This window comes from Bufo gargarizans, chromosome 7, assembly GCF_014858855.1.
Source record: "Bufo gargarizans isolate SCDJY-AF-19 chromosome 7, ASM1485885v1, whole genome shotgun sequence".
In the NCBI taxonomy this organism is placed as follows: domain Eukaryota; kingdom Metazoa; phylum Chordata; class Amphibia; order Anura; family Bufonidae; genus Bufo; species Bufo gargarizans.
Window position 1 is genome coordinate 123,415,578 of NC_058086.1, and position 14,366 is coordinate 123,429,943.

A 14,366-nucleotide genomic window follows, 5' to 3' on the forward strand; every position below is an offset into this window, starting at 1 on the left:
CCCGAACTTCCAGGTGTCCGCTCAACTCTACTCATTAGCATGCGGCGTGTGTCATCTTTGTGTGCACCTTATGAGGTAACCATCTGTCACACCAGTAAGTGAATACATCTAAGGTACTTTTTAGTAGTTAATGATTGTATATAATTAGATTAGAATCAAATATCCATATGACAGATTCCCTTAAATTTCTGGCTTTGAAAAAACACAAATTTTTGGCAATAACCTTCATTTTGGGCCACATTAGTCAGTGTGCAATTTAAGCTAGAAATTCAGCTATAATTTTCTGGGTTTTAAAAAACACCCTCTTTGGGCAAGTACCCAATTTTACAGCCCTTGCTGTATCTGCACGTGTGAAATTCAAGCGTCATACACAAATATTTGGCAAAATACTTAATTTTGAAGCCTTTGCTGCATATGTCATTGTTAGATATACCCTTTGGATACTGTGGTTCTATTCTTTTATTTGAAAAACAGCAATTTTGAGCAAAAAACAGAATTTTGCAGCCTTTGCTGCATATGTCATTGTGAGATAAACCCTTTAGATACTATGGTTCTGTTCTGCTATTAATAAAACACCCCTTTTGTGCAAAAATCTTTAATTGTGGCCTAGTTTGCATCTGTACGTGTGAGATACACCCTTTAAATACTGTGGTTCTATTTTGCTATTAATAAATAACCATTTTGGGCAAAAATCTTTAATTGCGTCCTAATCTGGATCTGTACGTGTGAGAAACACCCTTTTACATACTGTGTTTCTATTCTGCTATTAATAAAACGCCCCTTTTGGGCAAAAATCTTTAATTGCGGCCCAGACTGGATCTGTAGGTGTGAGATACTCACTTTAGATACTGTGGTACTATTCTGCAATTAGAAAAAAATAAATAAAACATTTGGGCAAAAAACTTAATTTTGCAGCCTTTGCTGCATATGTCATTGTGAGATACACTATTTAGATACTGTGGTTCTATTCTGCTATTAGAAAAACACACATTTTGGGCAAAAATCTAAAATTGCGGCCTAGTCTGGATCTGTACGTGTGAGATGCACACTTTAGAGACTGTGGTTCTATTCTGCTATTAATAAAATACCCTTTTTGGACAAAAATATTTATTGCGGCCTAGTCTGCATTTGTACGTGTGAGATACACCCTTTACATACTGTTGTTCTATTCTGCTATTAATAAAACACTTATTTAGGGCAAGATCCTAAATTTGAGAAATATGAGGAGACTGGCAAATAAAGGATGTGGCCTCAGTCGTGGTACTGCTGGTGGAGCTCCTGTTGCAGGGATAGGACATGGTCGATCTGTGCCAGCTACACACACAAGTGAAGCCCCTTCCTCGGGTGCGAGTAGGTGACAGAACCTGCAGCGGTATTTGTTCGGGCCTAATGCGGCTCTACGAATAGTGAGGCCAGAACAAGTACAGGCGATAGTAGATTGAGTTGCTGACAGTGCCTCCATTTCCTTCACATTGTCTCCCACCCAGTCTCCTGCTGAAAGATCAGAGTTGGAACCTGCAGCCGATGTCCAGCAGTCTTTCACCTCACCCCCTTGCAAATCAGCACTCAAGCAGTCTGAGCCCCAAGTCATGCAGCAGTCTCTTCTGCTTTTTGATGACTCTGATAGCAGGGTTTCCCAGGGCCATCCACCTAGCCCTGCCCCAGAAGGGGAATAGATTGAGTGCACGGATGCCCAACCACTTATGTTTCAAGATGAGTACATGGGACGACCATCGCAGCACGTCTCGAATGATGACGGAACACAGGTGCCAACTGCTCTGGCTTTCAAAAGTTTGCAGACCGACAAGGAGGGCAGGGGTGAAGACTGGGTGAAGATGATGTGGAGGATGATGAGGTCCTCGACCCCACATGGAGACAAGGTCATATAAGTGAAATGTATACTTTCGGAGGAAGAGGCGGTGGTTGCACAGCAGAAGAGGGAGCAGGGTGTGTAGTGTCCCACTAGGTAAATGTGGGCACTACCCAAGGGTCAATTGGGCCACGTTGTTCCCCACCTCCTGTGGGACAGTGTCATTGCATTTTATATGATGTTTTTATGTGTATTTTTCCTGTTTTCCCCTGCATCAGGCTTGTTAGGGGTAGTTCCTTCTCCTAGACAGTAGAGGGAGCTAGGGAACCCCTTAGTATATATAGTCAGGTCCTGTTCAGGGAGAGCATGTGTAGTCAGAAGTCAGTGTGGACTTTAGCCAGAGGAGAGCTGAGGAGCAGCTTCTGACATGCAGCTAGATAGCCCAGGCACCTAGCTTGCCACCAGGAGAAGAGCTTGCCTCCTGAGAAACCAAGTTCCTTTAAAGGTGCAGTGCAGAGCCAAGCTGAAGGGCAGAAGGATATTTTACAGCAAGGATATATATACCAGAGGAAGGTTTCCCTACCCAAGGATAAAGCCAGCAATAGGGCATACGGGCCTTCGAGTAAGCCAGACAGGAACTGAGGAAAATATAGCCTGATCTGTAATTGTTATTCCCTCTGAGTATCTTGCAAAGACTTTGCCTGACGTTTTATATAAAGCCTGCCTGTATTCAACCTTTTTACATATGGAACCAACTAAAGACTGTAAATAGTTGAACTGTTTCAGTAAAAGGAAGTTCTGTGTTCCTCAATTATTACTACAATAAATCGGTGTGCCACCATTACTGGCACTGGCGTCACAAACTTAAAGGGATCTTGCCACCTGCACATTAAACTTGCAACACCCAGGGCACCTCACCTACCACCCAGCCTGGTCCCTATACCCAGAGAGTGCCCCAGAGGATCTATTTGCCAGCTTCTCCATCACTGCTGTATGCCAGTCAAGGGTATATAAAAGACTGTGAGTACCAATAGCAACCCTCGGTCTGTTAACTGTCCCCTGTGACCTCACCATTCGCTCACCCTGCAGGGCTGCATACTGCAGGTGCAAAAGCGGAGTGGTCGTCCCCCTAGACAGTATGCTTGCTACTGTCCACCGCAACAAGGGACCGAGCACACCAAAGCCAGCTCCAAGGAGTTCCTGGCGTGGCAGTTCTTCAGACAATATGCTGATGACAAGACACGAGTGGTTTGCACACTGTGCAATCAGAGCCTGAAGAGAGGCATAAATGTGCTCAACCTGAGCACAACCTGCATGACCAGGCATCTAAGTGCAAACCACGAGCTGCAGTAGAGTAGACACATCAAAAACCAAGAAAGGTCTCTGGTTCCTCCTGCTTTCTCTTCTGCTGCAGTCTCAGCCTCTTCATCCAACTCTGGAGTGGCTGAGCTCTTCATCTCCCAAACACTGGAGCGGAAGAGGAAGTACCCCCTTACCCATCCGTAATCCCTGGCCCTGAATGCCAGCATTTAATTAAAAATTACTGGCATTTGAAATGCTGTCATTCTGTCTGGTGGAGACAGAGTTTTAAAAGCCACTGACGAAGGGATAGAGTTCCCGAAACGCGTCTGGGCCGCACACCTGTGATAGAAGCATCTCCGCACCCTATGCATGGCCATGCAAATATCACTATAATCGGAAGAATTTGAATTTCCAGGACGCCGAGCACATAATCAGCTAAGTAGTGCCCTGTATCGTCTGGGATACATACTACTTCCGAAATCCCGCGAGATCCGGGAACAGCTTACTACAGCAGCTACAAGCCAGACACCGGAACTGTTCTTGCCGCTGAACCACCGCACATGCTCACAGAGGTGTCCTCGAGATTGAAGTGGAAGGTAGGAACAGTGCACCTATATTTTGTACGCAAAGAGGCATACTATTTGAATATGCACGGCACTTGATATACACGACAATTGATTGCATTATCGCTATTTAAGATACCAAGGCACGTGTCTGTACAGGAACTGTTTGACTCACCTGCTCAATAGTTATACCAACACTGGAGTGACACACACGAGCCAGCAAACTCACGGACTATTCAAAGGTGCACATGGATCATTTGAAGCGCAATACTGTTACTAACCTTCCAGATTGGCTACATTTGCACTAGTGACTTTGGACTTTAGCAACTGTTAATACTCATCTATCCCCATAAGTGATATTTATTTGTTATGTATTTTATCTGCAGTTTTTAGCTTATATGGTCTAAATACACGTGATTTACATTGTGATTTAATAAAATTTTTATTTACAACCATTTTGGGCCAAGTGTTGAGTGCTCGCCCTGACCTTGATTTTAGGAGACAGAGTTTTAAAAGCCTTATGGCGGTGGCTGTCCCACAGTACTTCGTGCCCAGTCGCCACTACTTTCCCAGGCGTGCCATCCCTTCCCTGCACAACCAAGTGGGGGACAAAATCAAGTGTGCACTGCGCAACGTCATCTGTGGCAAGGTGCACCTCACTACGGATACGTGGACCAGTAAGCACAGTCAGGGACGTTCTATCTCCATAACAGCACACTGGGTAAATGCAGTGGCGGCTAAGCCTGAGGTGGATAGCAGTTGGCTGCATGTCCTTCCACCACCAAGGATTGCAGGGTGCTTTAGTTTGCCTCCTGTTGCTTCCTCCTCCAACTCCACTTCCTCATCCTCTACCGGCTCCTCATCCGGTCAGCGTAACACCTTCACCACCAACTTCAGCACAGCCAGGGGTAAACGACAGCAGGCAGTTTTAAAACTTATCTGTTTGGGGGACAAACCCCACACCGTGCAGGAGCTGTGGACGGGCCTTGAACAATAGACCGATGAGTGGTTGGTGCCAGTGAGCCTCAAGCCCGGCCTGGTGGTGTGCGATAATGGGCGAAATCTCGTTTCAGCTCTGGGACTAGCCGGTTTGACATACATCCCTTGCCTGGTGCATGTGCTGAATTTGGTGGTGCAGAAATTCATTCACAACTACCCCGACATGTCAGAGCTGCTGCATAAAGTGCAGGCCGTCTGTGCGCGCTTCCGGCGTCCTCATCCTGCCGTCCTGCCGCTGCTCGGCTGTATGCTCTACAGCGTAGCTTCGGCCTTCCCGCTCACCGCCTCATATGCGACGTGCCCACCAGGGGGAACTCCACCTTGCACATGCTGGAGAGACTGTGCGAGCAGCAGCAGGCCATAGTGGAGTTTCAGCTGCAGCACACACGGGTGAGTCGCACTGCGGAATAGCGGAATGGTGTGTGATAATGGGCAAAATCTCGTAGCAGCTCTGAGACTAGCCGGTTTGACGCATATCTTTTGCCTGGCGCATGTGCTGAATTTGGTGGTGCAGAGGTTCCTTAAAAATTACCCCGATATGTCAGAGCTGCTGCATAAATTGTGTGCCGTCTGTGCGCGTTTTCACCCTGCTGCTGCTCGCCTGTCAGCGCTGCAGCATAACTTCGGGCTTCCTCTCACCACCTCATATGTGATGTGCCCACAAGGTAGAACTCTACCTTCCACATGCTGGTTAGACTGTGCGAGCAGCAGGCGATAGTGGAGTTTCAGCTGCAGCACTCACGGGTAAGTCGTTCTGTGGAACAGCACCACTTAACCCCAAAAACTGGGCCTCCATGCGAGACTTGTGTTCCTTGTTGCACAGTTTCAAGTATTCCACCAACATGGCCAATGCTGATAATGCCGTTCTCAGCGTTACTATCTCACTTCTCCTTAAAAAACCATGTCTCCTTAAAAAACCTCTGTTGGTGAAGATGGAAGAGAATGTGGCACAGGAGGAGTAGGAGGAAGAGGGATCATTTTGTAGGGTTTCCAGCCAGTCATTCACAAGTGGCTCGGAGGGTGGGTTCCTGCACTCACAAACTCCAGGTATACAATTGTCCAGCCAGGGCACAGTTCTGGAGGATGACAAGGTGGAGGATGAGGAGATGGAGGAGGCGGAACCTTGTTCACAGCAGGGTGGCACCCAGACCAGCTCATGGTCATCACTGGTGCGTGGCTGAGGGGATACAGAGGACACAGACGATACACCTCCCACAGAGGACAGCTTTTTTGTTGCCTCTGGGCAGCCTGGCGCACATGAGCGATTACATGCTGCAATGTCTCCGCAACGACCGCCAAGTAACCCACATTCTAACTTGTGCTGATTACTGGGTGGACACGCTGCTGGATCCCTGTTACTTAATTCAGTCATTGGAGAGTGATCATAAGATGCGCGAGTACAAGCCCACTCTGGTAGACACGCTGCTGGAGGCATTCCCACCTGACAGCGGGGGAATGGTGGAAGCACAAGGCGAAGGCAGAGGACGAGGAAGAGGTCGCCAACGCAGCTGGGGCACCGCTAGCACCTCAGAAGGCAGGGTTAGCATGGCTAAAATGTGCAAAAGCTTTGTCAGCATGCCACAACAACCAGCACTACCAGCTGATATGGAACGTCTTAGCAGGAGGTAGCATTTCAGCATTATGGTGGAGCAGTATGCATGCACATGCCTACGTGTACTGAATGATGGGTCTGCCCCCTTCAACTTCTGGGTCTCCAAATTGGGCACATGGCCTGAGCTTGCCCTTTACTACTTGGAGGTGCTGGCCTGCCCTGCAGCCAATGTATTGTCTGAACGTGTGTTTAGGGGGGCGTCATCACAGACAAGCGCAGCCTCCTGTCAACAGATAATGTAGACAAGCTCACGTTCATTAAAATGAACCAGGCATGGATTCCACAGGAATTGTCCGTACCTTCCAGCCATTGTTATACTACAGCGCAATTGCTCATTGTTGTATTTTGGATATTTCACACTCCTTTGGGGTGTACGCTAATAAAAAAAAAAATTATAATAATTGTCACGGATGATCCGCGAGAATATTGAACTGTCCTCCCAATATTATCAATATTACTCTGCCTTATTGAACAGTAGGCCTATTAAACAGTAATTATTTCCCTAGGCCCCAGAACCTACAATTTGATTATTCAGAGCGTCTCCTTCTGTCCTTATGTTGTACCCAGAGAACAACATAGTCCTTTTGTTCAAGTCAGTCAATAGATGCCCAGCAGATAACGCAATAACAGCTGGCTTCCTCAGGTTGACAAAAGAACTTCCCTGTCTGAAGAGATATCACAGCTAGGTGTGAAGACGGCACCTGGGGGGAGCCGATTGGTGTCGCTGCCATAAGGGTCTGTAAGATAACTTGATTCAGACGGCCAACACCAAGGTTCCCAGATTGACACATGAATCTGAGATATGATTTTTACCTTTTTAAGAGAGCCCATGCATCTTACGGACGTAAAAATTACATCATCGTGTCACTCAGAATTCACTGGACGTTTACATAGGACAAACATAACTCTAAGATGTGCCCAGGTAAAGTTATGGTGTTACCCCATCATAGAACCAGTTATAATAGTAATATTTGGTATCCCTGAACTCCATATTTTGTGGGGAATGTGAATACGTGCTTGTTACTTGTGTACAGCGGAGACATCCCGCGATATGGCACATGACATATTTCAGAACTGACATTCACCTCAGGAATACAGCCTGCCCAGCAGGCGGACTCTCAATTCCCCGCCTTGATTCTAGGACCCTTTATAACACAGACCTAGGATCTGCTAAAGGAGTTCTCCACTTTTAACAACACCTAAAGAGGGCCTCAGCCAGAGAACCTGTGGGCTGTAGGCATATTACACTGGACAAAGGCTTCTTGGACTTTACCCCTGCAACGGACTATTTCACCAACAGACATCTTTTCTGCGGAAACTAAGTATTTTCTTTCTTTTCTCCCTTTTGTTTATTGGACTATACTTTCCTTGATTATTGTGTTAATAATTACTGTGCATCGTGATAATTTGTATTGTATATAGATATATAATAAATTACCTCCAAGTCATTTCTCTAGCCATATGCCTGTTTTCAAACACTGCAAAAACTTACCCTAGCCTCTCCGAAGAGAAAGCTACTCGGTTGTGTTATCTAGATAGTGGGTTCCTTGCTCCCATAAATTGTGAGGTGGTGGCAGTTAAACTACCCTGTGTGTAGTTCCGGTCGCAGATCGTTGCACGCTTACTGGCGGTCAATCGGCGGTCCACTCCCTGCGCTTTCAGCCTATCGACTGTACGGACTCAAGTTAGACTGTCGGTGTGCTGAAAGTGGCTGGGAGGCCTGTTTGCGGATTGACCACTAGGGGCTCTGTGACGGTTTCGTGACGTATTGTGGCCGCGGCGGTCGCAGTTCGTCACAATAATTAAAACCAAAAAACAGTCTTGGCTACCTGGTCCTCCTCTACCACCGCTTCTACCTACACTGGTAGGTCCACCGCTTCCTCAAACTCCTACTCCATATGGACCTCCACCTCATAATTCAAGTTTTCTATATTTTTTTGTACGTATTTTATTTCACTAATTGGTCTGTTTTCAGGTGAAATTCACCAATTTTTGCATGTGATATACCACTGTTATAACTATCGCACACTAATCAAATAAAGCTGGTTAATGTTTGTGAATTATATATTATCACAGCCTGATGAACGTATTAAAAGAAAAAAACTAAACTTTATTGTCATCCATTTAAAATAGGGCAAATCCTCTATGTCACAGATTGTGACCATCAGGCAACCAGATTTAAAGAGTGTAGACGGGGATAATGTATGACCCACTAAACTTATTAAAATCTGGAATGGTTCATTACTTGCTAGCAAGGTGTTGCTAATGATATGCAAGAAAGGAAAAATGGACACGGTCCAATATGATTATGGACTAGGGTGTGACAAAAGCTCTCCTCTGTAATCCTCTCTGACAACTGTGAATATGCAATTGTTGGCTATTATCTGAGAGAGCTATATTTTGTAAGCCACACTGAGTGTACAAGGAATGCCAATGGAGTCTGGTCTATCATTCAACCAATCATCCACACTATGAATGTTCCTCAGTAGTCATTGCATTTGCTGACCACACACACACTATCCACTCGGCTATGTTTGGAAAGGTCTATAAATCTAGCCAATCATCCAAAACACATACACCAAAGTTGTGTGTTCCTTTTCAGGTGGATACACTCATCATCCACATACACATCAGTGCTTTCAGGCTATACTCTCAGATTGTCACTATCTTGTTGTCAGTAATAACTAACTAATAGGTAAACTATTGGTACTCATTTACACCCTGCCTTCAGAACCATGTCCTATGAACATTGACATCGGCTCTACGCGTTTCAACGTGACATGTATGCGCCACGTATCTTCAGGAGCTAGATCAAAGACACCTGTTTAAAGACAGGTGCCCTGCACTGTTGTGTACACGGGCTCCGGCACTATGATGGACGTACGCGGCCGAACACATGCCGAGTACATATAGCAAACGCCCTACCCCCTGAGAGGGTGCGCAAGTACGAGCACCAGTCAGAACTGGAGGTGTGTTCCTAACTCACGCCCTCTGGCCGGTGGGTACTCCACTAAGCTGTGATGTTCCCTGGAGTTGGCGCATGCGCGCTTGTATTATGGGGGAATCCAGTTTGCGGCCCATATCCCTAGCCTGGCTCACAGTGAGTATATTAGTATGAACCCACCAGGGGACTCACATCAAGAGCTGAACAACGACACATCTGTCTCCCTCCTGAAATGAATTGGAGGCAGAGAGAACCCTTATTGTTGCCTCATCAGTCAGTGATAGTGTAAGCTACTGCATGCTTACACAGGGAAAAACTGAGTATAATATATATATACAGTACAGACCAAAAGTTTGGACACACCTTCTCATTCAAAGAGTTTTCTTTATTTTCATGACTATGAAAATTGTAGATTCACACTGAAGGCATCAAAACTATGAATTAACACATGTGGAATTGTATACATAACTAAAAAGTGTGAAACAACTGAAAATATGTCATATTCTAGGTTCTTCAAAGTAGCCACCTTTTGTTTTGATTACTGCTTTGCACACTCTTGGCATTCTCTTGGTGAGCTTCCAGAGGTAGCCACCTGAAATGGTCTTGAAGGAGTTCCCAGAGATGCTTAGCACTTGTTGGCCCTTTTGCCTTCACTCTGCGGTCCAGCTCACCCCAAACCATAACGATTGGGTTCAGGTCCGGTGACTGTGAAGGCCAGGTCATCTGGCGCAGCACCCCATCACTCTCCTTCATGGTCAAATAGCCCTTACACAGCCTGGAGGTGTGTTTGGGGTCATTGTCCTGTTGAAAAATAAATGATGGTCCAACTGAACGCAAACCGGATGGAATAGCATGCCGCTGCAATATGCTGTGGTAACCATGCTGGTTCAGTATGCCTTCAATTTTGAATAAATCCCCAACAGTGTCACCAGCAAAACACCCCCACACCATCACACCTCCTCCTACATGCTTCACGGTGGGAACCAGGCATGTAGAGGCCATCCGTTCACCTTTTCTGCGTCGCACAAAGACACGGTGGTTGGAACCAAAGATCTCAAATTTGGACTCATCAGACCAAAGCACAGACTTCCACTGGTCTAATGTCCATTCCTTGTGTTCTTTAGCCCAAACAAGTCTCTTCTGCTTGTTGCCTGTCCTTAGCAGTGGTTTCCTAGCAGATATTCTACCATGAAGGCCTGATTCCCACAGTCTCCTCTTAATAGTTGTTCTAGAGATGTGTCTGCTGCTAGAACTCTGTGTGGCATTGACCTGGTCTCTAATCTGAGCTGCTGTTAACCTGCGATTTCTGAGGCTGGTGACTCGGATGAACTTATCCTCCGCAGCAGAGGTGACTCTTGTTCTTCCTTTCCTGGGGCATGTGAGACAGTTTCTTTGTAGCCCTTGATGTTTTTTTTTTTTTTACTGCACTTGGGGACACTTTCAAAGTTTTCCCAATTTTTCGGACTGACTGACCTTCATTTCTTAAAGTAATGATGGCCACTCGTTTTTCTTTACTTAGCTGCTTTTTTTTCTTGCCATAATACAAATTCTAACAGTCCATTCAGTAGGACTATCAGCTGTGTATCCACCTGACTTCTTTACAACGCAACTGATGGTCCCAACCCCATTTATAAGGCAAGAAATCCCACTTATTAAACCTGACAGGGCACACCTGTGAAGTGAAAACCATTTCAGGTGACTACCTCTTGAAGCTCAACAAGAGAATGCCAAGAGTGTGCAAAGCAGTAATCAAAGCAAAAGGTGGCTACTTTGAAGAACCTAGAATATGACAGCGCACACACGATCCTCAGTGTGGATTAAATAGCCGGAAGAAGCGGTGCATACCGCGAAACAGCCGTCGTGTACATTGAGCCTCCATGTGAGTCTGCCCCCTGTTTGTACTCTGCAATAAAGATGTGAAGATTGACGGTGAGTGCGGCTGATCTTTGTACCTTGCATCTTGTTACTTAATTGTTTCAATCCTGCACCCCGCTGTCCTGGAGAGTCGGAGGAGGCCAGATCTGGGTTCCTTATCAACACAGGTGATAGACGGTGCCCTCAGCATTTCTTGTTATATATATAGAATATGACATATTTTCAGTTGTTTCGCACTTTTTCGTTATGTATATAATTCCACATGTTTTAATTTATAGTTTTGATGCCTTCAGTGTGAATCTACAATTTTCATAGTCATGAAAATAAAGAAAACTCTTTGAATGAGACGGTGTGTCCAAACTTTTGGTCTGAGAGGTATCTCAGGATACCTAGATGTATAAAACCAATACCCTATGGAGACCGCCAGGTACCAGATAAATAAACAAGAGACAGATGAAGCAGAATGCACACATCATGAACGGTCAGATATAGCATGTACGGTGGATACACAGCAGATACAGCAGATGAAACAGCCATACGAAATAGCCTAATTTAACCCTTTCGTATGAAAGAGCGTATGTTATACCTGTTTCCTGTAGAATGGCTTACAAAAAATGCTCCTTTCATGATATTGCCACATAATATACAGGAGCCACAGGGAAATGTACCTTTCAATGTGTTCTTTAACCAGGTTTCAGGTTTAGGGCGTGTATATAGACTGTGTACCAGTCGATCCAGTAGGTTGGAGCTACGTCAATATGTGATTTATGGACGGTCTGGTATCAGTGCCCCAACATCTTGGTCTGACTGCAGGATGGACCAGTGACACTGTAAGATGCCATGGATCTGTTGGTGAACTTTGTCATAAGTAGCTATAATGCTAAGTGTAGAATCATCTTTATTGCTAACCTTTGGAACCAGAAGTTCACCACGATCGAATTATGAAAGGCCCTTCTCAGTGTATACTGAGGGTACCCACGGTTCATAAACCGACATCTCAAATCTAATGCAACTGATGCTCTGAATTCACCCAATTCAGAGCAATTCCTCCTAGCCATGAGGTATTGCCCCTTAGGGATACCTCTTTTCTATAGTTTGGGGAGACTATAGAATGTAGCAAGAACCAGGGATTTGGGATGCAGGTAGTCCAATTTATTTTTGCTCATCAATCTGTTGTCACCACCAGACATCTGATAAGCTCTGACAGATGTTCTTCAGAACCTCCTGCTTGAGGTTCCTTTTGTTTTGCTTTCGTTTCTCATCTCGTTAGCCTCTCTCAGCTGTCATGTAGTTTCACTGACTGCATCCCTTTAAATCCCTTCCCATACTGCATCACTTTGCGGTTTATACAACTTCCTGGAGTGTGCTGATGCTAGAAGCTGTTACTACTGCATCCACAAGATAAGTCTGGTTTCTTTATTTCTGTTTGCCTGTGGGCTTGATCCTAGGTGACCCTGACTCCCTCCATATTAAGTGTAGGGAGCCGGTGGTCGTGTCCCCTCACTATTATAGGGTGTTCAGGTGCATACAGTCGAGGGACGAGGATATGCAATTTTCTACCATTGAGATTTTTGCATAGGCTGAGCAGTAAGGGAGAGAGCTAGGGCTCTTACAGGGCTTACCCTCCTGTTCCTTAGTTTTGGATCAAGTCAGTCGGATCTAATTCTAGTTTTCTGTACACCTTCCGTGACATCTGTTCTCACATGTGTCATTTAGTAGTGTCGCAAGCTGTTCCCTAAAGATGGGAGTGAGAATAGTAGTGAGGCACCTATAGGTATTAGTGTCCTCCAACAAACGGAGGTACATGGGGGGCGTGGCTAACCGCCGACTGAGGAAGACGTCTCTCTCCTCTGCTGTGGGTGTCACAATCCTTCTCAATCTTCAGCTTTACAAGCCCCAAAAGACCCTATTCAAGATCCAGTGGGATTACCATTACTACACTCTACAAAGAGAGATCATCCTTTTGTCACAGATCCGTCCTGGGACCGAACTGCCGCCGAGGCCTAGTAGTGTAAGCATCCACGGCCTGGACTTGTATCTGCAGCGGCTACAACGGCACCCCACCAGCGGTTAAGAAGCCCGGACTGATTCCACCTCGAGGGCTAATCGGGCGGCTATTCCCACCGGTCTACTAAAACAGCCCTATTCTAATTACAAAAGTCTGATAGGTGCTTTCAACAGAAGACGGCATTTCCAAGCGGGCGGCATTTTGAGACACAGACTGCAGACAGTACAACAGCGCCGGATCCATGAAATAAGGTACCTCTTTATACCTGGTTTACTCCGGTCACACGTGGAGCTGCAGTTCTTTCCCCAATCAGTGTCTCACCTCATAGGCTCCGGCTACCCCGCGACACATCGGCGGCTCTCAGCGGGAGTCTTCTCAGCCCACATCTGGCCCTTGGTGTTCAGCTGCAGCCTCCAGCCAGAAGAGATCATTCACCAGTGACCTTGCTGTGTAAATCTGGCCATAGAAGCTGTTGCTCAGTTAAACCGGCTGATTTAAAGGGACAGTGTCCTAATTTTTCTACTCAGCTCATTTACTAAAGAAGCCATACTCATCTTTCATAAGATGACTTCAAATGCCTGAACCCAGGCATATACACTCAGTATAAATATGCTGTAAAGACCACTGAAGTGTGATGAAGAAGTGATCATAATCCGTCTCAGGGGCAAGTTTCATTCGCACCTATGGTGAAAGTAGGCAGGTATAGGGGGGCATACCAGGACTCTCAAAATCAGCCAAAGGCTCCTTTATTAGCGCAATCCGTATTAGACAGATTTATGATGAAAAAAAAACAATAAACCAGGGAGCCCCTTCCTCCACTCCCAAAAGCTCTGCACAAAGACAGCCAACTTCGCGGCAAGACAGAGACAGCGAAGAAGATGAACCTCTGGAAGCAGCCTCAGATCTACCCATTTCCAGATCATTTATATCACAAGCTTTGTCTAAAGCTTTAAACCCTGTTTTAGAGGAACTTTCAGAAATAAAACGCGAAGTCAGACAAGTAGGTCAGAGGGTTGAAGCATTGGAGTCCACCCAATCAGCAGTTGCAGAATACACAAATAAAAATTCAACCGTCCTCTCTGCCTATCAGAATTACCTGTACGATTATATTGAGGATCAGGACAACAGAGGCAGAAGAAATAACATATGTATTAGAGGAGTCCCAGAGACTGTTGCCAATGAGGCCATACACAGTGCAGTTAAAGAAATATGTGAAGCTCTACTGGGTGAAGATTACTCTGATCCAATTATTA